Source organism: Erpetoichthys calabaricus, chromosome 13, assembly GCF_900747795.2.
Source record: "Erpetoichthys calabaricus chromosome 13, fErpCal1.3, whole genome shotgun sequence".
NCBI lineage: Eukaryota > Metazoa > Chordata > Cladistia > Polypteriformes > Polypteridae > Erpetoichthys > Erpetoichthys calabaricus.
The window spans coordinates 28124791-28149901 of NC_041406.2; the positions used below are offsets into that span (position 1 = coordinate 28124791).

The window sequence follows — 25111 nt, forward strand, 5'->3', positions numbered from 1 at the left end:
AGGGTATTTATTGTGTGTACTTAGTACAATGAAATTCCTATTGCCGTGTCTACTTAGAATAGTGAGAGTGATACCATACCAACAAAAGACACAGCTAAACCACAAAGGTAATTCCAGAATAGGAGGCAACTTATACACTATCTGCACTTATATGTAACTAGCTGTTCCCTGCCGCTCCGCCCACAAAGAGCACTTTGAGTAGTGAGAAAAGCGCTATATAAATGCAAAGAATTATTATTATTATTATTAAAACAGGACAAACTTTAAAAATCAATAAACAGAAAGGTATCACTAGCTAAGTGGAGGCAAGTGATGCTCCAAAACATAGAAGTACACTGACTCCCCACTCCTGACGTCACGCTTCCCCCACCCCTTGGCCTGCAGACTCTGTTTCGGATTAGCGCAAATATATTGTTCCTGCAAGCGAACTATGATCCTTAGTGCAATGAGAGGGCTTGCAAAATCAACCGGAATGTTCAAGCAAATTCTAGATAAAAACCAGATCTAAATCCATTAAGTATTTCTCTTGTTCGCTAGCCAAGCAGATGTAAGATACGCCCTGAGGCTGGCGCATGAGTGAGGAGGGCCCCACCCCCCTCCTTGCTGCGTCTCTCTCAGATTCGCGCAAATAAATTGGTACCACAAGCAAACTATGATACTTAGCACAATGAGAGAAGTCGCAAAATCAACGGGAATGTTCAAGCAAATTATAGAAAAAAACCTGATCTAAATCCGTTAAGTAGTTCTATCGTGAAAAGCATACAGACAGACGTTGGATTTCATATATATATATAGATAGATATACAGTGAATTAGAAAGTATCCAGACTCTATCATTTTCTGCACAGTTTGCTGTCTTGTAGATTTTATTTTATATTTTACTTTTGCCAGTTTTGGTCATCGATCAACACTCAGTAACCCATATCGAAAAAGTGAAAACTTGTTTTCAGAAAGGTTTGCAAATTTATTACAAATCAAAAACTGAAAGCTCTCATTCATTTCAGTACTCAGACCCTTAATGTAGTACTTTGTAGAAGCCCATTTGGCAGCATTTACAGCTCCGAGTCTTCTTGGGTAAGTCTCTTCCAGCTTCCCACATCTGGATTTCAGCAGTTTGTTCAATTCTTCCTGGTACAGCCTATCACGCTCAGTGAGATTGGATGGGAAGCGTCTGTAAACTGCCATCTTCCGGTCTCTCCTCAGATGATGGAGGGGGTTTAAATCCGGGCTTTGGCTGGGCCACTCAAGGACAGTCTGAGACTTGCCCCAAAGCTACTCAGGCATTTTCTTGGCTGTACTCTGCAGGTCTTTGTCCGGGTACAAGGTGAACAACAGTGCTAGACTGAGGTCACATGCACTCTGGGGTTGGCTATCTTCAAGGTCCTCTTTGTATTTGACTTCATTCATCCTTCCCTCAATTCTAACAAATCTCCCCATCCCTGCCTCTGAGAAGTATCCCCACAGCATGATGCCATCACCAACATTCTTCACCATAGGGATGATATTAGGCAGGAGATGAGCAGTGCCTGGTTTTCATTAGGCATGGTGCTTAGAGTTCTGCCCAATGAGTTAAATTTTTGTCTCATCAAAGAATCTTTTTGCCACATGCTCTCAGAGTCCTTTAAACGGTCATATGACTTTTACTTGATTGTGGCTTCCATCTAGCGACTCCACCATAACTGATGGAGTGCTGCTGAGATAGTTGTTCTTCGACATATTCTTCAATTTCAGCAGAGGATTTCTGAAGCTATGTTAGAGTGACCTCCCTGACCAGGGCCAACATTAAGGTGAATTAGGCATCTGCCTAGGGCGCAGATCATAATGGTGGTAGGGGGGCCCAGCCACATGGATTAGCTACTGAACAAGCAATTGGCATACTAATAAGCTTGGCCTAGGGCACAAAATAACCACTGTCCCTGACCAAGGCCTTTCTTGTCTGTTTACTCAGTTTGGCTGGGCAGCCCACTCTAGGAAGAGAAACTTCTTTCTTTCATTTCACAATTATTGAGGCCACTGTGCTCCTGGAAACACTCAAAGCTTTAGAAATGTTTTTATACTATTTTTATACTATTTTATACTATTGCCCTGATTTATGCCTTACCACAATTTGATCATAGACTTTAGTTCTCCCGGGGGAGTAAACGTTAACATTATTCAAAGTTATTGTCTGTCTGTATACCTGCATTATTATCACTCTTTAATTTAATATTTTCTTTATCAGTATGCTGCTGCTAGAGTATGTGAATTTCCCCTTGGGATTAATAAAGTATCTATCTATCTATCTATCTATCTATCTATCTATCTATCTATCTATCTATCTATCTATCTATCTATCTATCTATCTATCTATCTATCTATAGAAACTCTTTGGACTACATGGCTTGATTATTCCTCTGACATTCGGTGTGAATTGTAGGACCTTATATAAGTAAGTGTGTGACTTTCTAAATGATGTCCACTCAATTCAGTTTGCGACAGAAGGACTCCATTCAAATTCTAGGCACACCTAAAGGAGAACTAAAGCAAACAGGATACACCTGCCCACAACTTGGAGTGCCAGAGCAATGGGTCTGAATACTTCTATGAATGAGAGATTTCAGCTTTTGATTTTTAACTAACCTTACAATCTTTGGATCTGAATCTACTGGTGTGAGTACCAAAGGTCCTGTACTGTTTGATAGAATAAAGAGTCAGAAAAGCAACTGTACAGAATGGCTGAGGTCTTTGATTATAACATTTGTCTTTCTAGAGCAGTGACTCGTGGCAGTTATATTCTGTAATAACCTTCACCACATTCTGCCGTGCTTCACAATCTTCAGCCAACCAGATGCTGCACCAATATCAAACAATTATTGTCTGTCTCTTTATAACATGGTGTTTTTTGGTATTCAACATTAAGTTTGTGTTTTGTGGGTTTTGCTGCTAGCATGCACTGCTACCTCACACATCCAGGGTCTTGAGCTGAAATGCCATACCTGGTCGTTGCCTGTGTAGAGTGGTTACATTTTCCCTGAACTTCTATGGGATTTCCTCCACACATCCCTAGAGAAGGGCAGGTTGAGTTTGAATTTTTCCCCATGAATACCTAAGTGGGCTCTGTGATGGACTTATGCCCCATCTTTAGGTGTTTCCTGCATTGCAGCAAATGCTGCTGAGGTGGAGTCATATCTGCCATGAAACTAATTTGGGTTATGCTTGTTTATTAAGGCATGGTATTAAGAACTGCTGCCTCATAGCTCCATGGGACAGTGGCCATATCCTGGCCTGGACACTGACTAATTATAGTTTTTATGATCTCTAAGCAGGTTTTTCTCTGGGTACCAAGTTTTCTACTCAAAGACATGCATATTGGATGGAGAGGAAATGCTAAAGTGGCCAATGTGAATGTGCCCTACAATAGGCTATCACCTGCTCTATAGTAGGTTTCTGCCTAATGCTCAGTAATAATTCAATTTAATTAATTACTGTACATGCATATAGCACTTTTCTAACATAGTCAAAGCACTTTACATAGACAGTGGACTACAACTTCCACCATCAACAATGTGTAGCATCCACCTGGATAGTACAATGGCGGCCAGTCTTGCACCAGTATGCTTACCACACATTAGGTATTAGGTGGTGAGGAGCTGAGAGGGATAATTAGCCAATAAGGAACAGGGGATGATTATGGGGACATAATGACCAGGTTGTCATGGACAATTTTGCCAGAACAATGGGAAACACCCTATTCTTATCAAAAGATGTCCAATGATCTTTAATGACAATAGAGAGTCAGGGCCTTGGCTTTACATTTCATCCAAAGAATGACACCAATTTGTTCAGCACAGTGTCTCCATCCCCAGACCCCAGGGTAAATGCCACCTTGCAGGTCTCACCAATACCACCTTCAACAGCCACTCAAGCTTTTCCAAGTTGGTCTTCCATCCAAGTACAGTCCGAGCCCAAACACACTTAGCTTCAGGCTGTTCTGAAGTGCAGGTGGTGTGGCTGCAATGTCAAGACAGACGACATTTTCCCCAAACAGGAGTAAGCAGGAGGGATTTTTGAGTTAGGATGAATCTGATCATTTTTCCAGTTTTTAACCAATATTACAATGTAACCCACATGGCAGAATAAGACTAGACATTTTTAATCAAGGAGCGATTATTTCTAATTCCCACTTTTTCAAAACTGTACTGCAGTCACTCAACACAGTAGGCTACCTACTATGATGTAGATATTTTGAGACATTTTGAACAGATCTCACATTTGTCTTCTACAAATTGGGTTTTTGTTTTCTTCTATTTAGAATACCAGCAAAGGAATCTGTTCCAAAGCCTTCTAGCAATAATGTCATTTCCAGTTTTGTGAATGGGCAATTCACCACACAGACCCTGCAGAGAAGTGCCAAAGCACGTGTAAGGCAAACAGGGAAATATAAAATTCTCTTTTTCTTTTCATGCAGCCAGTCATAAATATCATAACTGTCTGAATTGAGTTATACCGCCTGAAATATTAAAAATAACCCACAGCTGTTTTAGTGCACTGCCTTCACTGGCCCTGTACAGAAACAAGCGAGTTTGGATAATGAATAATTGCCAACAATGTGGTGTGTACTGATTTCCAATTGTCATTCTGTAAAAAATCTTTTATTCCATAATTTTGTAGCCACTATTAATTAAGTTAAACTGTTGTAGATTGGTTATTTTCAGTCCTTTGTACTTTCCACCCATCTTTATTTGCATTGCAAGGTCATGGAGATCTGTACTCCAGACCTGCAGTTTAACAGTATGCGATGACGCATGCTAGGGGCTGTGGCCGTGTGCAGGTGCGTTCAGGCTCTGGGGGAGTGTTGATGCATGAAGGAGTGTGAATGAGAGACCCTGGAGTGCTGAATGGGAGATTGGCTGGGCCTATATTCACATGCAGACATGCATGGTTCAGCTGTTTTCCTTGTTAACACTCTGGAGTTTGCAATTAGGCACCTGCACCCGTTTACGAATAAAAAGAGCCTAAGTAGTACAGAGGTTATGGGTAGGGTTAGGGAGAGATCATATGCAGGTGCAAATACAATAAGAAGGGGTTCCCCGCCAGAAAAATATGGTAAACATGCGGTGGAGGAGGGCTTGAAAAATAGCCCAAAATACCATGTTTCTTTTAAAAAAAGTAACCCAAAAAACTTCAAACTAGTGGATGCCCTTTTTTACCCAGGGGATGATGATCAAAAATAGCTCAATTGGGTGAGAAAACCATGGACCTGGCAACACTATTTACTGTAGCCTACTAAACAGAGTTGATTTAAATGTATGGGCTCTAGCTGAATGTTGAAGATGCACAATTCCAGTCTGTTATTTCCATAGCTGTTGCTGCCACATTCAAAGTCTTCATGGCAATCTGCATGGCAATCTGCAAAACATCAATAGTTAGATGTTTTGGGTGGAGCTGGATGTTAAAGACGCACAATCCCAGTGTCAGTTATTTCCACAGTTAGTGTTACATTCTAACCCTGTCCTCAAGGCAGACTTCCCAATGGGATGGATTGATCCGCAAGCTGCAGTGAGGTGAAGTTGCGTATTCACATGTGTTATGTTTCAGCCAGGGTTTATCCCCTGGTTTATATTTATTTTATGGTTAAATGTAGTTGTTGTTACTATCGCAGTAGTGCATTATGGAGTTTGTGTCTGGAAATTATTCTAAGTATTGGTTTTTCTTTAGATTTAATGTTTTTTGGACATTTTGCTCTGTTTTCTGGATCTTGAGTATTGGATTGTGTAATGTGTTGTGTATTGTATTGTTTAATTTGGATTGCCTTTTAGGCAAATTGCTTATTGCTCTTCTTATTTTTTGTTTTGAACTTTGTTTTGCTTTTCTTTAAATGTACTTAGCTTACTCAAATTCTTGTTCTGAGTTGTCTAAAGAAGCCAGAGATTTAGGGATTCCTTTTCCTTTATAAGGCATTTTTGTTAAGCTTTGGACTTTAGTGCATATTTTTAACTTTTAAAGCAAGTTCCCCAATATTAGGCCTAGATAGACTACAACCTGAAGGTTGAAGTTACAGTACATCCTATCTTGAGGTAGCCTGTTCTGGGCTGGGCAGTAAAGGTCGTGGCCTGCTCTTTGGGATTGTTTTAGAGGTCTTAGACCAGGGGGGTATTTTCCATACGTCGCTTAAATCATCCGAGATCAGATGCCTCATCTTGGATGAGTTAATGCCAGTGAAACTCATCCGGGATAAGTCGGTTTTTCAAACGCAGCCATGTAGTAGATTAGTTTAGCTGGATCTAATCATCCGAGATGAATGCGTGCGCCCGCGCTGATTGAAAAGCCCATATATATTGAGTCTAGAAAACATGATCAGCAAGTCTTTGATAGGCTGTAACAAAATGACGAAAGAACGGGCGCATTTTTTTTTCACACAAGCGGAGCAAGACCTTTCATTCGAAGGACATGAAGAATTTCAAGATTTAATATACACAAGGGGTAACACTGCAAAAGCAGCCCAAACCAGAAAAGATGTCTGGCAAAAAGTGGCCGACAAATTAAATGCGTGTTCATTGTACTTACTGAAAGCAGCATTTCAATTCCTATGTGTCAGATTAATTATTATTTAATATGTTATAATTCCAGATCAAACGTGAGTACAAGGAGAACACGAGAACAGGTTAAAGTGAAGTACAAGAATATACTTCAAACTGGTAAATATTGGTATACAGTAATCCCTCGCTATATCGCGCTTTGCCTTTCGCAACTTCACTCTATCGCGGATTTTATATGTAAGCATATTTAAATATATATCGCAGATTTTTTGCTGGTTCACAGATTTCTGCCAACAATGGGGCTTTTAATTTCTGGTACATGCTTCCTCAGTTGGTTTGCCCAGTTGATTTCATACAAGGGACGCTATTGGCAGATGGCTGAGAAGCTACCCAACTTACTTTTCTCTCTCTCTCTCTTGCTCTGACTTTCTCTGCTCCTGACGGAGGGGGTGTGAGCAGGGGGGCTGTTCGCACACCTAGACGATATGGACGCTCGTCTAAAAATGCTGAAAGATTACCTTCACGTTGCTCCCTTCTGTGCAGCTGCTTCATGAAGCGAAATGTTGCACGGTGCTTCGCATACTTAAAAGCTCGAAGGGCACGTCTTGATTTTTGATTGTTTGTTTTTATCTGTCTCTCTCTCTCTCTCTGACATTCTCTGCTCCTGACGGAAGGGGTGTGAGCTGCTGCCTTCATTGCAACTGCTTTATACGGCGGTGCTTCGCATACTTAAAAGCCAAACAGCCCTATTGATTTGTTTGCTTTTCTCTCTCTCTCTGACATTCTCTGCTCCTGACGCGCACTCCTTTGAAGAGGAAAATATGTTTGCATTCTTTTAATTGTGAGACGGAACTGTCATCTCTGTCTTGTCATGGAGCACAGTTTAAACTTTTGAAAAAGAGACAAATGTTTGTTTGCAGTGTTTGAATAACGTTCCTGTCTCTCTACAACTTCCTGTGTTTCTGTGCAAATCTGTGACCCAAGCATGACAATATAAAAATAACCATATAAACATATGATTTCTACTTCACGGATTTTTCACCTTTTGCGGGGGGTTCTGGAACGCAACCCCCACGATCGAGGAGGGATTACTGTATAACTATTTAAAGAATTGATGACATAAAGAATCATATATAATGTAAAGAACATTAATTTTAAAGCTAATAAGAAGGCAGACAAGCAAAAAACAGGTGGAGGTCCACACGGTCCAGACCTAACCCCTGCAGAAGAGTTGGCTCTCCAGCAAAATGCCCATCGCCCTGTTTCTGAGGGCATTCCACGGGGAAGCTCCTCCTCAGAACCAGTGGCAGGATGCAGTGGTCACTTCATTTCAAGTAAAGGATGGTCATTGCATATATTTGTCCTCAATGTGTGCCGTAGGTATGTTCCATTTAGCCCTCTTTTTTGTTGGTTCAGTTGCAGGGAATGTCATATCCCTAGAACCTGTGTCTGACCAACGAGATATTGACGAAGGTCAAATATTTGATGAAGACACTGTGTCTGATTATTCATCAGGAGGAGAGGTACATTTTCCAAATAATGTTTGATCAAACTCCACTCTGATCAGTCCCATGTGCTCCAATTACATTTGGAAACCCTGGGTAATGAGAATGTTAGGCTGATTGTGAGATTCTTTATGGAATACCTGCAATGGCATGAAACGCCTCTTTTGTCTGCACACGCAGGTGTCCAGGAAACACAATGAAAACCCGAAGGAAATGTTTCAGAGCCAAACAGACTTTACGAATTGCCTGGCAAACTGCACTTTTAGATAGATTTTACGCATCGCCTACAGTATATAAAAAAAGTGCCGCTTGCAAAAAACCTCAAAGCAATGCCTACTGTCTGTGTGGTTGTGAGAGCCGGACTTCACCGAGTTTGACTTCGAATAATAAGGTCCTAATAAATTTATGAGGTAAAATATTCCCCCTCGGCTAAAGCGGTGTCTTTCGAAAAGAATTTCCTCCGAGAGCAATAAAGGATCTTGTCGATCGCGCAAACCCCTCTCTATATGAAATTCTCTTCTTATAATTTGCGTACCAATATCAATTGGTCGCTCAGTCATGAACGGCGAAGTCATGACTGAGTGAATTCCACGCATGGACACTGATTAAGTATGTGAGCTAATCCTTGTTTACATAGAACAAACCTGCTCCGAGCAGGTTTGAGGATTAGGATGTGTTGCTATGATAACACATCCAGCAAGAGTTTCGAATAACTGACAGATCCAGGATCATGCCAAATCGTCAACAATTACATCTGGCTAAATGACTAATCCATGTACGAAAAATACCCCCCAGTTCATCATGGTCTTGGCGCCATATCACAGCAACGTGCTGTTGTTCACTCACCTTGTCATGTATGACTGTTACTTCAAAATGAGTTCATCAAGACCATGGGGACATAAGGGTAAATTTCACAAACATTATGAATTTTTTCTTTACACAGAGAACCATAGATGCATGGAATAAGTGACTACGTAATGTTGTAAACAGGAGAGCTTTAGGGATTTTCCAAGCTCAACATGAGGTTATTTTAGAGGAATTAAGTGGATGGAACTGATGAGCTTTGTTGGGCCGAATGGCCTGTTCTTCTCTAGGATGTTGTAATGTTCTAATATCTTCTCACATTATCTTGGGCACTATGGCTCCAAAACAGACTGTGAACAAGTTGAAAAAGCCCAAGTAAAACTAAAAGGAAATTAATTTGAAAATGAAGCTACAAGTAATAAAGCCTAGTAAAGTTCTTTGTTAAATATTATTTAATGAGGTGTGCTTCCTTATTAGGGTTTGTTTTGATGACTAACATTATTTTTGAAATAATTCTGTTCATTTTCATGTTGTCAAACAAAAGTGGGGTGTTTTATGGTGCCACAAAACCCATAAAAATGTGTTTCTTCTAAATTAATTGCAATCATTAGTTTTGTGTTGCAAAAATTAACTTTATGAAGGGGTTTTCAGGAATGGATTAGCTGTTTCTAAAAGTGAGGGAAGCCCATACTTCTGTCCTTTTAGCATCCGCCGCACAATTTTAGGACACAATTGAATGTCACTGCTTCAGGTTGCAATTACGTAGCTCATACTTTAATGATTGATCTGTGACTCCTGTGCAAAATGAAGGCAGCCTGAACTGTTTTAATTTTGTATATATAAAACGGGAAGAGATCCTACATTTACTTATACTTTTGATACTAAAGTTCGATTAAAGACTGACACTTCAGCAGTCTGCTCCTTGGTAAATTTTATTTTTTTCTTGAGTCACTTTTCAGATAGGTATCTTTACTTTTATTTAAACATGGCTGTTGGGTATTTTATACAACACAGATAGATAGATAGATAGATAGATAGATAGATAGATAGATAGATAGATAGATAGATAGATAGATAGATAGATAGATAGATAGATAGATAGATAGTACTTAATTTGTTCCAAAGAGGAAATTTGTTTTTTGAAACAATCTCAATAATTATTATAACAAACAATAGCCCTTCACAAATACACAGCAGTATTATTAAAAATAGGGTAAACGTCTGACTCCGGTAATGGTATTGGAGCAATCACAGTGAGACATCATGGAGACATATCACTGCAGGTATAAAGGAGCCCCAGTAACATTTCTTGAAACAGTTCTGCTGAATAATTTATTGGTTGAAAGTCTTCAATGCTAGTGTGTCAGAGAGAAGAAAAAGTCCAGAGAAGAGCGACTAGGCTGATTCCCGGGAACAGGGCAACAGGGAATGAATTATGATGAATGATTAAAAGATCTGAGCCTTTTCAGTTTAAGCAAAAGAAGATTAAGAAAGGACCTCAGTGAAGTGTTTAAAATGATGAATTCATCAAGGACATGAGAGCACAGTTGAAAACTTTTTCTTCACACAGAGAATCACAGATACACAGAATAAATTACCAAGTAGTGTGGTAGGCAGTAGGATTATAGGAACTTTCAAAACTGGACTTGATGTTATTTAAGAAGAATTAAGTGGACTGGACTGGTGAGCTTCATTGGGCTGAGTAACCTGTTGTCGTCTAGACTGTTCTAATGTTCTTATACGCAGCATTGTTAATAAAGGCCTTCAGTTTTGTCTTCATCCAGTGTCTACCTTCAATGGGTTGAGAATGCATCCCATAACATAGCCTGTACTAAAAATTGTATCTTTGATGATTAACAGCAATAGAAAGTGATGGGCTATTGCTTGGACCATCACAGTAAGCTTTGGTGTTAATCACACATAGTGGCCTCTGCGACCATTGAAGACCAAATGCAGTGGGAGAACTGTGATAAGGTACAGTAGAGTAGCTGGCTTGTTCAAAGTGTTTTCCTCACATATTTCATTAGTGATGATCTGTAAAGAGCTGCTACTTTTAGATGTCTTTATTGTTCACCACTTAATGTGTCATATTTGGAGGGAAGTGGGCCTGGTTTACATTTAATATATAGAGATGGCATCATTTAAATACAAGGAAGGAAGCTTCCTACCTTTTTCATTCACTTACAGAATTGTAGGGAACTAAAGCTTCTTTCATTTAAAATGGAACACACTGGAGACACCCTTTTACCAATTTGAAATTCCAGGTTAACGCCTTTCAAATGATAGCCTGTAAGCGGGATAGTTTCATAAAAATAAAAAAATGCTGCTCAGATTAGCCAATTAATGACATAACATTAAGCCTTTCACCACATGTAGTGATATAAAATGGAAGAAATATTAAACAACGTCGGCTGGAAATGTTTTTTCTGGTTGTGTAGTATTGGAAGCAATGCATACTTAATACATTAAATTTGTTTTTCATATTCACAAAATACAAAACAAAAAGAACTAAAAATGTATTGCTTTTTCAGCAAACCAAGTCAACCTTGTGAATCTCCAAAAATGCTGACCAGAAATTTATATAAACACAGTGTAGCAGAAATATCAGATGTCATAAGTGGCACCTTACACATTTTCTGTGTGATGGACATTTCATGTTTGGTGAAAAATGTCTAGAGTTCCATTTCCAAACTACTGCATATACCCAGTTTTTGGGCTAAAATATATCATCATACAGTTAACTAAGACAGACACAAACTGAAGTGTTTAGTCAATGGCGTGTGGCATGCCAATTTAACAGAAGTCAAGCTAGAGTTCTCAATACTAAAAGCTGTATGGGGGAACATCTGCATAGACTGTCACACAAGCCTACTTTAATCAGAAATGGCTCTGCGATGATTATCTGGCATCGTAAGTCTCATTTTTAACAGTACCAAGGTCTGCTGTATGCTTGGCAATCAATAGGTTTTGATTAGCCAATTTGCAACACGGTATCCACAGCCTAGTAATTTAAATGTTAACGCTGTCATTGCATATATTATAAGTCTAGTACTCATAGGAAAGGTCCAATTTAAAATCAGGATGACGTTCTGGGAATGAAAGAATGTGATGATTTAGAGCATTTGGTGTTAGATATAAAGTATGACCGTAGGAGTGCGTGTTAGGTTAATTAGCAATTCTAAACTACTCTGATGTGAAGAATTGTGGGTTTGTTTTCTCTTTGATGGACTGGCAGCAAGTCCATGGTTGCTTTACCACCTTCTGTCCAATACTGGTGTGACAGGCATTAGTTGCACGTGATGCAGAACACTCACAGTGGGCAAGTTTAGAGTCATTAATCCACCAGATGTATCTTTGGGATATGAAAGTCATTTCTTTTATAAAGTAACTTAACATCACATTCTCAGATCTGCTTATTAAATCTCTGGGTCACAGGGGCTGGAGCCCATTCTGGTAGCTGGCATGAATTCAGTGTGAATTTCATTTCTTTTGAAAGAAATACATTGTTCTCAAGAAAAAGGAATACTCTGCACAAAAATGATATACAGTTAGGTCCATAAATATTTGGACAGAGACAACTTTTTTCTAATTTTGGTTCTGTACATTACCACAATGAATTTTAAATGAAACAACTCAGATGCAGTTGAAGTGCAGACTTTCAGCTTTAATTCAGTGGGTTGAACAAAATGATTGCATAAAAATGTGAGGCAACTAAAGCATTTTTTTAACACAATCCCTTCATTTCAGGGGCTCAAAAGTAATTGGACAAATGAAATAACTGGAAATAAAATGTTCATTTCTAATACTTGGTTGAAAACCCTTTGCTGGCAATGACAGCCTGAAGTCTTGAACTCCTGGACATCACCAGATGCTGGGTTTCCTCCTTTTTAATGCTCTGCCAGGCCTTTACTGCAGTGGCTTTCAGTTGCTGTTTGTTTGTGGGCCTTTCTGTCTGAAGTTTAGTCTTCAACAAGTGAAATGCCTGCTCAATTGGGTTAAGATCAGGTGACTGACTTGGCCATTCAAGAATTTTCCACTTCTTTGCTTTAATAAACTTCTGGGTTGCTTTCGCTGTATGTTTTGGGTCATTGTCCATCTGTATCATGAAATGCCGCCCAATGAATTTGACCGCATTTAGCTGGATTTGAGCAGACAGTATGTCTCTGAACACCTCAGAATTCATTCGGCTGCTTCTGTCCTGTGTCACATCATAAATAAACACTAGTGTCCCAGTGCCACTGGCAGCCATGCACGCCCAAGCCATCACACTGCCCCCACCGTGTTTTACAGATGATGTGGTATGCTTTGAATAATGAGCTGTTCCACGCCTTCTCCATACTTTTTTCTTGCCATCATTCTGGTAGAGGTTGATCTTGGTTTCATCTGTCCAAAGAATGTTTTTCCAGAACTGTGCTGGCTTTTTAAGATGTTCTTTAGCAAAGTCCAATCTAGCCTTTCTATTCTTGAGGCTTATGAGTGGCTTGCACCTTGCAGTGCACCCTCTGTATTTACTTTCATGCAGTCTTCTCTTTATGGTAGACTTGGATATCGATACGCCTACCCCCTGGAGAGTGTTGTTCACTTGGTTGGCTGTTGTGAAGGGGTTTCTCTTCACCATGGATGTACCAAACTGTGGATTTTGCCACTCGTAATATTGTAGCAATTTCTCGGATGGGTTTTTTCTGTTTTCGCAGCTTAAGGATGGCTTCTTTCACCTGCATGGAGAGACTCCTTTGACTGCATGTTGTCTGTTCACAGCAAAATCTTCCACATGCAAGCACCACACCTCAAATCAACTCCAGGCCTTTTATCTGCTTAATTGACAATGACATAATGACGGACTTGCCCACACCTGCCCGTGAAATAGCCTTTGAGTCAATTGTCCAATTACTTTTGAGCTCCTGAAATGAAGGGATTGTGTTAAAAAAATGCTTTAGTTGCCTCACATTTTTATGCAATTGTTTTGTTCACCCCACTGAATTAAAGCTGAAAGTCTGCACTTCAACTGCATCTGAGTTGTTTCATTTACAATTCATTGTGGTAATGTACAGAACCAAAATTAGAAAAAAGTTGTCTCTGTCCAAATATTTATGGACCTAACTGTATTTTTTAAATGCAACTTACCACATGTGGTTTATAGTGATGGCTGAAAAAAAGTGTTGAAAATCACATTTCCATGCAGAGCAGAGCTAACAAGGTTTATACTGTAATGGAATGGGCAGTGACCAACGCTGGGCAACAGCTAACAAAAAGAAAATGTCCATGAAAAGAAATCATGTGATTCATGTTGCATAATTCACGTCAAGTCATTCATTCGTATACTCAAAATGCATGCTTTTTTTTTTTTTTGGTAAACTATTGTTAAACTGAGTCCTGCAGTAAAATGAAAGTAGCCCACAACTCGGAAGCCCTTTCACACGGGGCACTACTTTTGAGTTGAAGACCCAAGTCTACCCAGATACTTTGACCAAAAATTCTTTTCCTTCCTTTTCATCCTTTTCTGCTGTGATGTGGGGTTGATGTGCTTGATCAGCTTTCTCCATACAGCTTGGTCCTGTACTTCCTCCTCAGTCAAATCCCGTTCCTTCATATCTGTTTTTAGTTCATCCATCCACCTCTGCTCTGGCCTCCCTCGCTTTCTCTTCCCCTGTACTTCCTTTCCCATCACTCTTTAGCCCATGTATTCATTGTTACCCTCATCACATGTCCAAACCACTACAGCCTCCTTTCGTGTACTTTCTTAGACATCTCTCCTACTTTTGGTGTACCTATGATTGTCTAAGTTCTTATTCTGGCATTTTTGTAACTCCACACATCAAACTCAATATTCTCTTTTCCGCTGCATCTAATTTCTTCTCTTGCGCTTCCTTTACTGCCCATGTCTCAGCTCCATACATCATTGCTGGTCGTAAAAACGTTACCTTTAACCTTCACATTTAACCTTCAATCACACAATACTCCTGATACCTTCTTCCAGTTGTTCTATCCATACTGCACTCTATGGGTTATCACTGTATCTAGTTTTCTATCTTGTGTTACCACTGGTCCTAGATAATTAAATTGACCAAGAGTCCTGCCTTAAATTCAAAATATAAATCAGATAAATATGTTTAAGAACTGTTTAACTTATATTTGTTTTCCTGCACATTAAATGTCAATTATTTGATTAAATCCTGTAACACACACATATGTCCTTGTTTCTCTCATTATGTGATACAAAGAGATGTTCTTCCAATAGGACGTACACTTCTGCAAGTCAGAACACTTGATTAAAGTCTGTGTAAGATGCTGCAGGGGAAATTCTTTGTACCACCAAGCAAATTGAAAACTGATGGCCATTGTAATGAGTGTTAGGTCACAACAATGAGGCTATGGAGTCTCTTCATTTGTTTCCTTAAATGAGTTCTGCTGGATGCTTATTTTGAACACAGCCCTCAAGAGGCAAGGAAACCATGCGGACATTGCAGAGCTCTCCGCAGTTAGGCATTTATAGCAACTGGAGTATCTGTGGCCTTTGGGATGCCAGTAAGTGATGATGATGATGTGGCATTTGCCACACCCTGCCCACACAGACTTCTTTGATTTTTACGAGACATTTGTTTGCAGAGGTTGATGATGGATGTTAGCTAAAGGAAGATCAGAAAAGACATTTCAAAGGTTATTTAAACCAAATTCTCTATGATCCTGGTGCTTTTTATCCAGCTAACAGTAATGAAATAACTATAATTATTAATAATAAATTATGTTTAATTTACATATAACAAGTGAAGTCCACAATATTTTATAATTTGTTTGCATTTTATCTTGCACTTTTCGCCAGTGTCTTAGGAGGGTTTAGATGAACTAGCCACGTCCAGCTTTATTTTGTTCTCTTGATGTGCAAATCAGCCCCATATGTGCCTCTCTCTAAATGTAATGAGCTATAAGGTTAAAGACTTGGCAATTCTGCGTATTTTCAGCATTCAAAGGAGCTCTTCAAAGAATAGTAGTGTTCAGAGACCAAGGCTGTTAACAAATGTTTCTGCATTATTCTAGCATCATCCTGGTAACCGAGTTTCATAATTCACTATGCAGATCTTTTTATACAAGCCAGTGGTGTTGTTAGTGGGGAGCTTCTGGGGCTTTAGGCCGTGAACTCAGGCTTCCAGCCCCTGATCTTCGAGAGCCTAGCGCTTCCTCCCATTATGACATGTGTGGACGACTCATACGAAACTCCACTGGGGAACAATTCCGCACCAAACCTCCAAAACACATCAATAGAATTGCTAGGTAGCTAAAATTTGTGATACCCCTAGAGAAAACCTGCTATAGTTAAAGCCGAAACTTTGATTGTGGCTTTAAAATTTAAAAAACAGGTTTATTCGTAATGAACTTAAAAGTCCTTCCTGTGACAAACAGAAAACATCATCAAATGCAAGATGAAAAAAAGTAAGTGAAATGTATGTTTTTTTGTGAACTTGTATTTAATGAATTTATCAATAATTTAAATGTATGAGAAAGTAGCACCGTGGTACTATGGTTAGTTAACATGCAACTTTTTTGTCCTGGATTTGAGTCCTGCTCCAGGAATGGTTTGCATATTTCCTTCATGTTTGCATTTTTATGTTTAGAAAAATGACACAAACTGATATAAGACAATCAAGAAGCTTCACTTAATCCGATAGAGATGGCATAAGTTACAATGCAGTTATTCAGAAGATGAACTGGGAAGCTAAACAGGTAAACAGGAACGACATTATAGGATACATACATTATACAAATCAAATAGAGAAGATGGAGAAAGAAAAAGAATCTCTTTTATGTGTGAAAATAGCCGTACAAAAATAATAATCATCCCTATAATGTGTCAACAACAGTATAATTTTTTTCTGTCTGTAAATTTTTTTTTTAGATATAATAGATCCCTACTTTTTAAATATTTTGAAATTTAAGTACATTTTAAAAGCACTCAATGAAAAGGGTGTATATTGGTTTGATGGTACTATGCATGAAAATGATGGCTAATTTCAGGGTGATGTCTGAATATGGTTTGATTTTTTACACATAGTATAATTACGTATGGAAGATGCAATGAGATGAACCCTCTGATATACTAAATAATGGTTCCATTATTTTATCTATTTAATTTCTGATTTATGTGGCCACTCTAAGGAACACGTATGGAGACCATCTGTTGCCAACTGCATGAACCATGTGCCCATAGCCTGTAATTTGGTCAGCTCTGCACTTCAAATAAAACATAAATGATTATTAAAAGAAAATGTGTCTTAATCTTCAATGACTGTTTTATTTGTGAATGTTAAATATAGGGAAGTCAGAAGAATGACACAAAGTGACAATAAGACAAGCAAAAACATCACTTCATCTGATCTAGCTGTACTGTATTGTGTAGAGATGTCATAACAATGTTATAGTGCAGAAGAATTGAGCAGCTAAACTGACAGAAAATGCTTTATAAGATAGATAGATAGATAGATAGATAGATAGATAGATAGATAGATAGATAGATAGATAGATAGATAGATAGATAGATAGATAGATAGATAGATAGATAGATAGATAGATAGATAGATAGATAGATAGATTTCTATTATAGAAACTTGAAACCAGAACAATAATTAATCAGCAAGATTGTCATGCAATATATAGTATAAAAAAAGTGATATATTAAGGATCAGAATATGATTGTTCTTAGCTGAGTTATTCTAGGTTCTGAATTAAATCCCATTAAAAATCTATAGAAAAAATGTAATATAACACTAAGCATGCTGGACACCAAGTCCACACATATGTTTGAAGCAGACTCGTACAGAATGATTGTCGGTTAATTTACTAAGATGGTAAGAATAGTTTTGCAGGGCACTGTAATGGTAAGAGAGGCCCAGTGGCACAAGGTTAGGCACTGTTGCTTCATGGATCCTAAGTTATAACGTCATGGCTGGTTGTTGTTGTCTGTATGGAGTTTATAGGTTCTTACTGTGTCTGTGTGGGATTCGTCTCAGTTATCTGGTTTTCCTTTCACATCCTCATATAAATGTATGGCAGATGTATTGTTCTGTGTGAGTGTTACAATCAATGAAATAGCAGCTAAGGGCTGATCAGTGCCTTCCATTCATTACTGCTGGCATAGGCCCCAGTCCTCAACCCTGAAATGAATGAAATAGGCCAGGATAATTTACTTATTTTACCTTAACTCAACTTTCATTTGTTATTAATATTTACTTACTTATATAGCTTTCATCTGTGCAATATATTTATCAAATTTTGGACAGTACATTTGTTCCATAAAACAGATAGGACAAACCAAGAATTATCTATCTATCTATCTATCTAAGGGGAAATGTAGCTTTTTACTGAGCCTCAAGAAGCATTGTAACAAATAACAAAAATAATCTCTCTCAAACACACACAAAAAAATTACAAAAATAAAGAAAATGTCTGACTTGGCTAAAGATAATGGAAGAGTGAGGTATTATGCAAGCATATTGCCACAGGTATGCAGGAGCCCTAGATGCGTTTTTTGACACACTTCTGCTGAATAATAAGTTATTGGCTGAAAGTTCTCAATGTAAGTTTGTCATAGAGAAAGTGTGCAGCATTGTTAATAATGGCCATCACTTTTGTCTTCATTCTCTCCTCTTCAACCATGGATTGACAGTGCACCCCATAACTTGGTCTGCCTTTTTTAATCAGCTTGTTGAATTGGTGGGTCGCTCTTGAAGTGATGTTACTGGCCCAGCACATTACAGCAGATCACACTGGCCATCACTGCATTATAGAGCATGTCAAAGGCTGCCTTTGTCTACATTAAATGAATGCAATCTTCAGTGTGAAGACACATGGAAGATAGGGCTAGAAGATGAGGAGGATATGTTTTTTGTTAAAAAACTACCAGGGCTCAAAACCAAAAAAAAATATCAGAACTAAAGTATTAAAACCCAGAATGCAAAGTGAAACTATCAGTCACAAACACAGCAAAGTTCTGACACCCTATGTGGATTTTTACTTCCAAAACATCATAAAAAGGTTTACCACAATATTCACAATTTTTGATACCGTTCAAAATCGTTGATGACTTAAATTGGCAGTGGTCAGCAATAGGAGGTCATTGCTAACGATGATATTCCAGGCAGCCATATTAGTTGCATAATGCTTTCTTCTTCTTCTTCTTCTTCTTCTCATTCCCATTTTTATATGGGGTCGCTATGATTTGCTGAATGGATTTCAGGATATCAACTTTCCCTTAAATAACTCCATGCCTCACAGCTTCTTCTATTGCCAAATGTGGGGGTTTTACAAAATAAGAATGAACTCTATGATCCTCATTCTGCACAACCATTTTCCTTTGCAGTAGTGTCAATTGATTATCATTGACAATAGACTACAAAATGACGTCACCCATGAAAAATAAAATGTCAGCATAATAATAAAACGTGGAGATAAACAAATACTAAAGCATCTAAAATGAACCAGCAGATAACAAATAATAACAAAACCAAATCTGTAAATCATAGTTATCCACTTTTGCTTTTCTTCACTAGTATCCAGGTTACAATTAGCAGAAAGCAAATGTCACGTCAAAGTTTCTCACTATGTTTTTCTGCACAAACCAGCCCTTTCATTAGCATGGCTATCCATCTTTATCCATCTTCCTCAGTGATTCTTTTATGTCCAGAATTGTAGCCACATTTTTTTTCCGCTTACATTGAAAAGGGCACACAGTTTTTACAGAGAAATTAATGTTTATTTTACTCAATGGGATGCATGTCTGCCTTTCATGCTGTGGCTGCAAGTTCAAATTAAAAACTGAAAGCAATTCACAGTAAGGGTGTTATCCAAAAAAAAAATTAATGAAATCCTTCTAAACTGAAAATAAGGCTATTGTTAACACTTCCTACAGGGAAGAAATTGCCACTATAATGAATTAGCTTAACCGCTCCTAGAGTGTTGTTAGAAGTTCAAGTCTCAGTTATACAAAAAGACATACAGCCATGTGGAAAAGTAAGCACACCCTATGAAATGTTTTTTCGTTTTTAACATGAATGGATATATCAAAATTTGATCTTCACTTAAATAGTATATTTAGATAAGGGTGATAATATATCACAAACATCATGCCACATTTACATTTCGTAGTCCTTTGTAGTACTAGGGTGTTGAACCGTGTTAGCCATTAGTGATGTAGTGAGAAGTCTAGCAATGAAGAAAGGGCCTGAATTGCCTCGAAAGCTTTCATATTGTAATCTTTTTAGATAGCCAATAAATGGTATCATTTTTCTCATAGTCCATTATATAATTTAAATAAATGTAAATGCAAATTTTGCATGTGGAAAAAGTTCACACATACATTCTTTCACTACTTCAAATGTTTCACGTTAGAATCAGGTGCAACAGACTGGGTGCAAATAATTAAAACATTATTAGAGAGGACCTTGGAGAAACGTGTTTTATTCAAACCTCAGATATTTATTTTGATTTGCTCTTGTTGTTTAAGTGTCTGTTATCATCATGCTTAATATCGAAAGAGCTCTCAAAAGATTTCAGAAAGAAGGTTATAGATGCCTGTTAGTCTGGGCAGAAAAATAAAAAGATCTCCAAACAATTGGAAATCAACTATTCTACTGTCTAAATGATCATCTACAAGTGAAGAGGATCTCAAACAACTGCCAGCTAGCTCATGCCAGGCTGCCCAGGTAGTTCAGCCCAAGAGCAGAAAATCATCACGAGACCTCCAGGTGATTCTTGTCACTGCTAATACCAAAGTGCAAGAGTTTACCATTAATAATATTCTGCACAAATTAGATCTGCATGGGAGGTGTGCCAGGAAGAAAACTTTGCTGTACAGCAAGAACATCAGGACAAGACTAATGATTGCCCATATGGACACAAGGACTTCTGGATCAATGTGCTCTGGATAGACAATGCAAAGATAAAGTTATTTGGACACAACACCAGGAAAAAAGGCAGCATATAGACAATAAACAATAATAAGAAGAAGAATTTGACCAGAAGAACAAATTGTAAATCATGGTGGTAGAAATGTAATGGTTTGATGCTTTTTGGGCAGCTGACCGTTATAGAATCTACTAGGAAATCTTCATTGAATTAGAGGGTGCTTCAGGAAAATGTGAGACCGTCTGTCAGAAAATTGAAACTCAACCAAAAGTGGAACTTGCAACATGACAATGACCATAAACATATCAGTAAATCCACCAAGGAATGGCTGAAAAGAAAGAAATGGAAAGTTCTGAAAGTGGCCAAGTCAAAACATGGACCTGAATCTCATCGAGATGCTGTAGGGGGATTTGAAACAGGCTGTGCACATAAGGCGCCCCTTAAAAATTTTCATATTTGAAATTCTGGAATGAAGAAGTGGAAAAATACTTTCTCCCAACTCAGTTCAGAGACTGGTAGACAGTTACAGAAAATGGTGACTTGAGGAGGCAATTCCAGCTATGAGAGCCAAGGGTGAGCTTACTTTTCACTCAAATGGTAATGGCATATCTGTTCATTTTTCAAATTTTAATTTTTTTTCAACGTTTTTAACTAAAAATATTGATTACATGAAGATCAAATCTTGATATGTCCACATACAGTATATTAAAACAAAAAAAATATTTCATGAGATTTGCTTACTTTTTTTTCATGACTGAAACCACACTGGAAGCCATACAAAGAGAAGCAACCAAGTGTATTTCTAGGACAGGCCAGGTTAAGGTAACCAAACCTCTTAGGACTTAAACAAAAAAGATCATTTTGAGACCGAATTCAAGTTTTCAAACATTTTAAAGTCATCAATTAAGTTAATTAGCTGTATTCTTTCAGCTAAACAATAACTCATGCATGCCAGAGAAAACTAAGGAAAACTGTATTCAAGGAGGAAATCGGAATGTACTTCTCAAAAATGGTTGTGTGAATCAAAAACAGTGACATCTCCATCCAACATGGTTGTTAACGACTCTTATATGTGATGCTGGCCCCACAAAGCACCATGGGAGGCTGGGAAAAAAAGTTTATTTAAACTGGCCAGTTGGTGAATTATCAGAGAAAAATTTGGCTAACAAAGACATCAGCGAACCCAGCAAATTTGCTGTAAAAAACACTTTGGTGAATTTTGCTGACCGACACTAGTTAGGGATGTTGTTTGGTACTGCAGTTTCAGGGACTGAGGTCTGAATAGCAACCCAGCCATTGTTTATGTATAATTTGTACATAGTTGTTTTGTCTTTACCCGGGTTTTTGCTAGTATCTATTGCAAAGGTAAAAGGTTTAGAGGGTAATAAAATATTAAATAAAAAAGGGGCGATTCTATTCTAAGGCTAGTGAACCGATTGAACTTTATTGAATACCAGGGGAATTTTGAACATACAAAACTTAGCCCCTATTTTTCAACCGCACCTCTACTAATAATAGAAACTTGCTGCTTTTTCTTTTTGCTGTTGCTATGCATGTATATTAGCAGTGAACGATGAACCTGACCAATTTACTGTGAAAAGAGCTTTGGTGAATTTTATCAACCGATACTATCTCTTACTTAAATCCTGGGCCCATATGTGGAGTCTGGATGTTCTCCCAATGTTTGTGTGTGGAAATAGACTTGTACCCCCTACAAATTTATGGACAATTCTACTGAGACTGATTCAGCATTCTTATTACCGTAAAATTGAAAATGGAACAGGTTTATTAAATGGGCAGATGGAGCTCCACTGCACATCATCTAAAGTAAAATTCAAATAACAGAGGATTCATGCCTTCACTTACTATGCCAAGTTTTTACCAAAGCAGTTAACTTGTGTTTTGTTTTTTGCAGAATGCATCATTCAACAATTTGAGATCGCTTCCATTAACTTTTTACTCTGATTGTCATCTAAGGAAAAAGTTTACTAGTACAGAATTAGTGGCATTTAATTCAGTAACGCACAGCCAAGCATAATTGGCAGAAGTGAAATTAAACCAATTAAGAGCAATCCAAAGCAATTTCATGATAACAGTAATAATGTTTTCACAGGCAGAGCCCAATTTACTGTGTGTTTCAAAGCAGATCTTGTACTTGTGAACATCTGCTACTCTACTTTTCTTTTCTGTTGCTTGCAAGTTTTGTTTAGAAGCTGCCTAAACTTATTAAGCAGGTGAGATTGCCTTTGCCATAGTGGACAAAACTAAAAAAATTCACTGGGCTAGAAGCAGTTTACTTTGGCTTGAATGCTGGGTATCTAGTGGCCAGAGGGAGAAATGGCCTGCCAATAAAGGTATTGAGTTGAAGACTTGGCAGGTTGTGTCACAACTGTGGTACTTTTTGTGTCTCTATGGAGAATATAGTATTAAAAATCGGATATTTCATTCCAGTATGCAGAATATATATATTGTGACGGATGGCCGGGACCCTTGTTTAGCTGGGACGCCTCCACACTGAAAGGACCAGGGGAGGGAGTGTGTCCACAGCATTACCTCCGCCGGAGCGCTAGATAGCAGCCCCCCTGGGTTGCAGCGGTGCCTCGGACTCCTGCAGGGCTCCACAGGAGCTGGAGTTAGACACAGCTCTTTTTGGATCCATGGGTGCCTTCAGTGGGTGCTGCAGCTGCTGCCAAGTCCTTGACTGCAGCTCGTCTGCCACACCCAGAAGTACTGCCAGAAATGCGTCAATGAGCACCTGGAGGACTTCTGGATGCCTTATAAAAGGAGTCAGTAGCCACTACTCGTGGAGTAGACAAAGCTTGAAAGGAGGAGTGGAGGAGGAAAGTGCTGTGTGCTGAACTGTGCTTCAACTGTTATACTTGTGGGAAATGGGGGAAGGCGAGGGAAAAATAAAAATAAACGTGTGTGCTTACACTTGTGCCTCTTGCATTTGTCTGTGTCGGGTAGGGTGGCCGGTAGGCTCCCTGGTGGTCCACAATATATATGTGTATATATATCTACTCTATAAAATTCTAAGCCTAAAAGTGCAACAATTTTGTGCAACGATTTTATCTCATGTTTTTATGTCACTTTTTTTAAAACCTACATATATATGTTTGGTATCATTCTTTTCAGAATTTATCGAACATTAATGTGATGTTGTTAGATTTTCAGATTCTTATTCCGTTTTTAAATTAAAAACTAAAAAATATCAAGAACTCATGTCCTGCGAGACGAGACTTTGTGCCAAGAGATTTAACCATGCACAGGGCTGGAAATAAAAGAGTAGGACAGCTGCAGTACAAGCTTTTAAATGTATGAAGTGCTGCACAAGGTGCAGATCATGTGGCATGGCAGCAGCAGCAAACCAGCAGTTGATCGAGACAAAGAGAAGGTAAAAAAAAACCTATTTGTTTCCCATTGTATCACCGTTTAAGAGGGGGTTTCGGAGGCGCAACCACGTCTCCTTGGGGTGCGTTCAGCCCCCCCTCTTCACAACGTAAGCGGCAGAGACACGAAGTGGCTGGCATGTAGTCGCAGACCGGGGGGGTTGGCAAGCAAAGCGAGTATGGGCGAACCCCCTATAAATGATGTTTTCTTTTGTACATTTACAGATTTTACTAATATTCTGGCTGCAACTGGGGGTTGGGCTTGCCCCCCTAGTATATATATATATATATATCCATCCATTCATCCATTTTCCAACCCTCTGAATCCGAACACAGGGTCACAAGGGTCTGCTGGAGCCAATCCCAGCCAACACAGGGCACAAGACAGAAACCAATCCCGGGCACGGTGCCAACCCACCGCAGGACACACACACACACACACACACACACATATATATATATATATATATATATATATATGTGTATTATTATATAATTCTTTATTGGGCTTTTATTTCCTATTATGAGCTTTTAATCTATGCAAAGCACTTTTATCAACTTTTAGTTGTTATAAATGTGCTATAAAAATAATAAATAAACCTAAACTTAACAGTAAGGTGTTCATTAAAGGCAGTGATAATGAATGGAGTCATACATATTATAGCCAATGATGGCTTGGATTGTAGTAGTGTGACACAAATACAGGCAGGCTTGGTGCTGGTACAGAGCCTACGAAGGCCTAGGCCAACCCTGTTTGGTAGCTTAGCTTTTTATTTTTGTTTTTCTCAGAAAAATTGAAAGTACCAAAACCAGGGTGAGAATCAAAACATGGAGACAAAGTCTAGCTTCCTTGAAGACATTCTAATTAATTATTTGCACTACAAAGATTTATTTTGAACGTAAAACCTTGGACACAGAAACTTCCACACTACCATCCTAACAAAAACCTGTGGCAATGATGTCACATGTTGGCAGATGTGGTGGTCAGCTGGTAGGAACTG

At 38.5% G+C, this 25111-nt stretch overlaps 1 protein-coding gene across 1 annotated transcript in view; it reads right to left on the reverse strand.

Annotated features, from left to right (window-relative positions):
• The window catches only part of col22a1 (collagen, type XXII, alpha 1), a 349052-nt gene that overhangs the window by 307443 nt on the left and 16498 nt on the right, over window positions 1-25111 (reverse strand). The gene's annotated exons all lie outside the window — the stretch shown is intronic.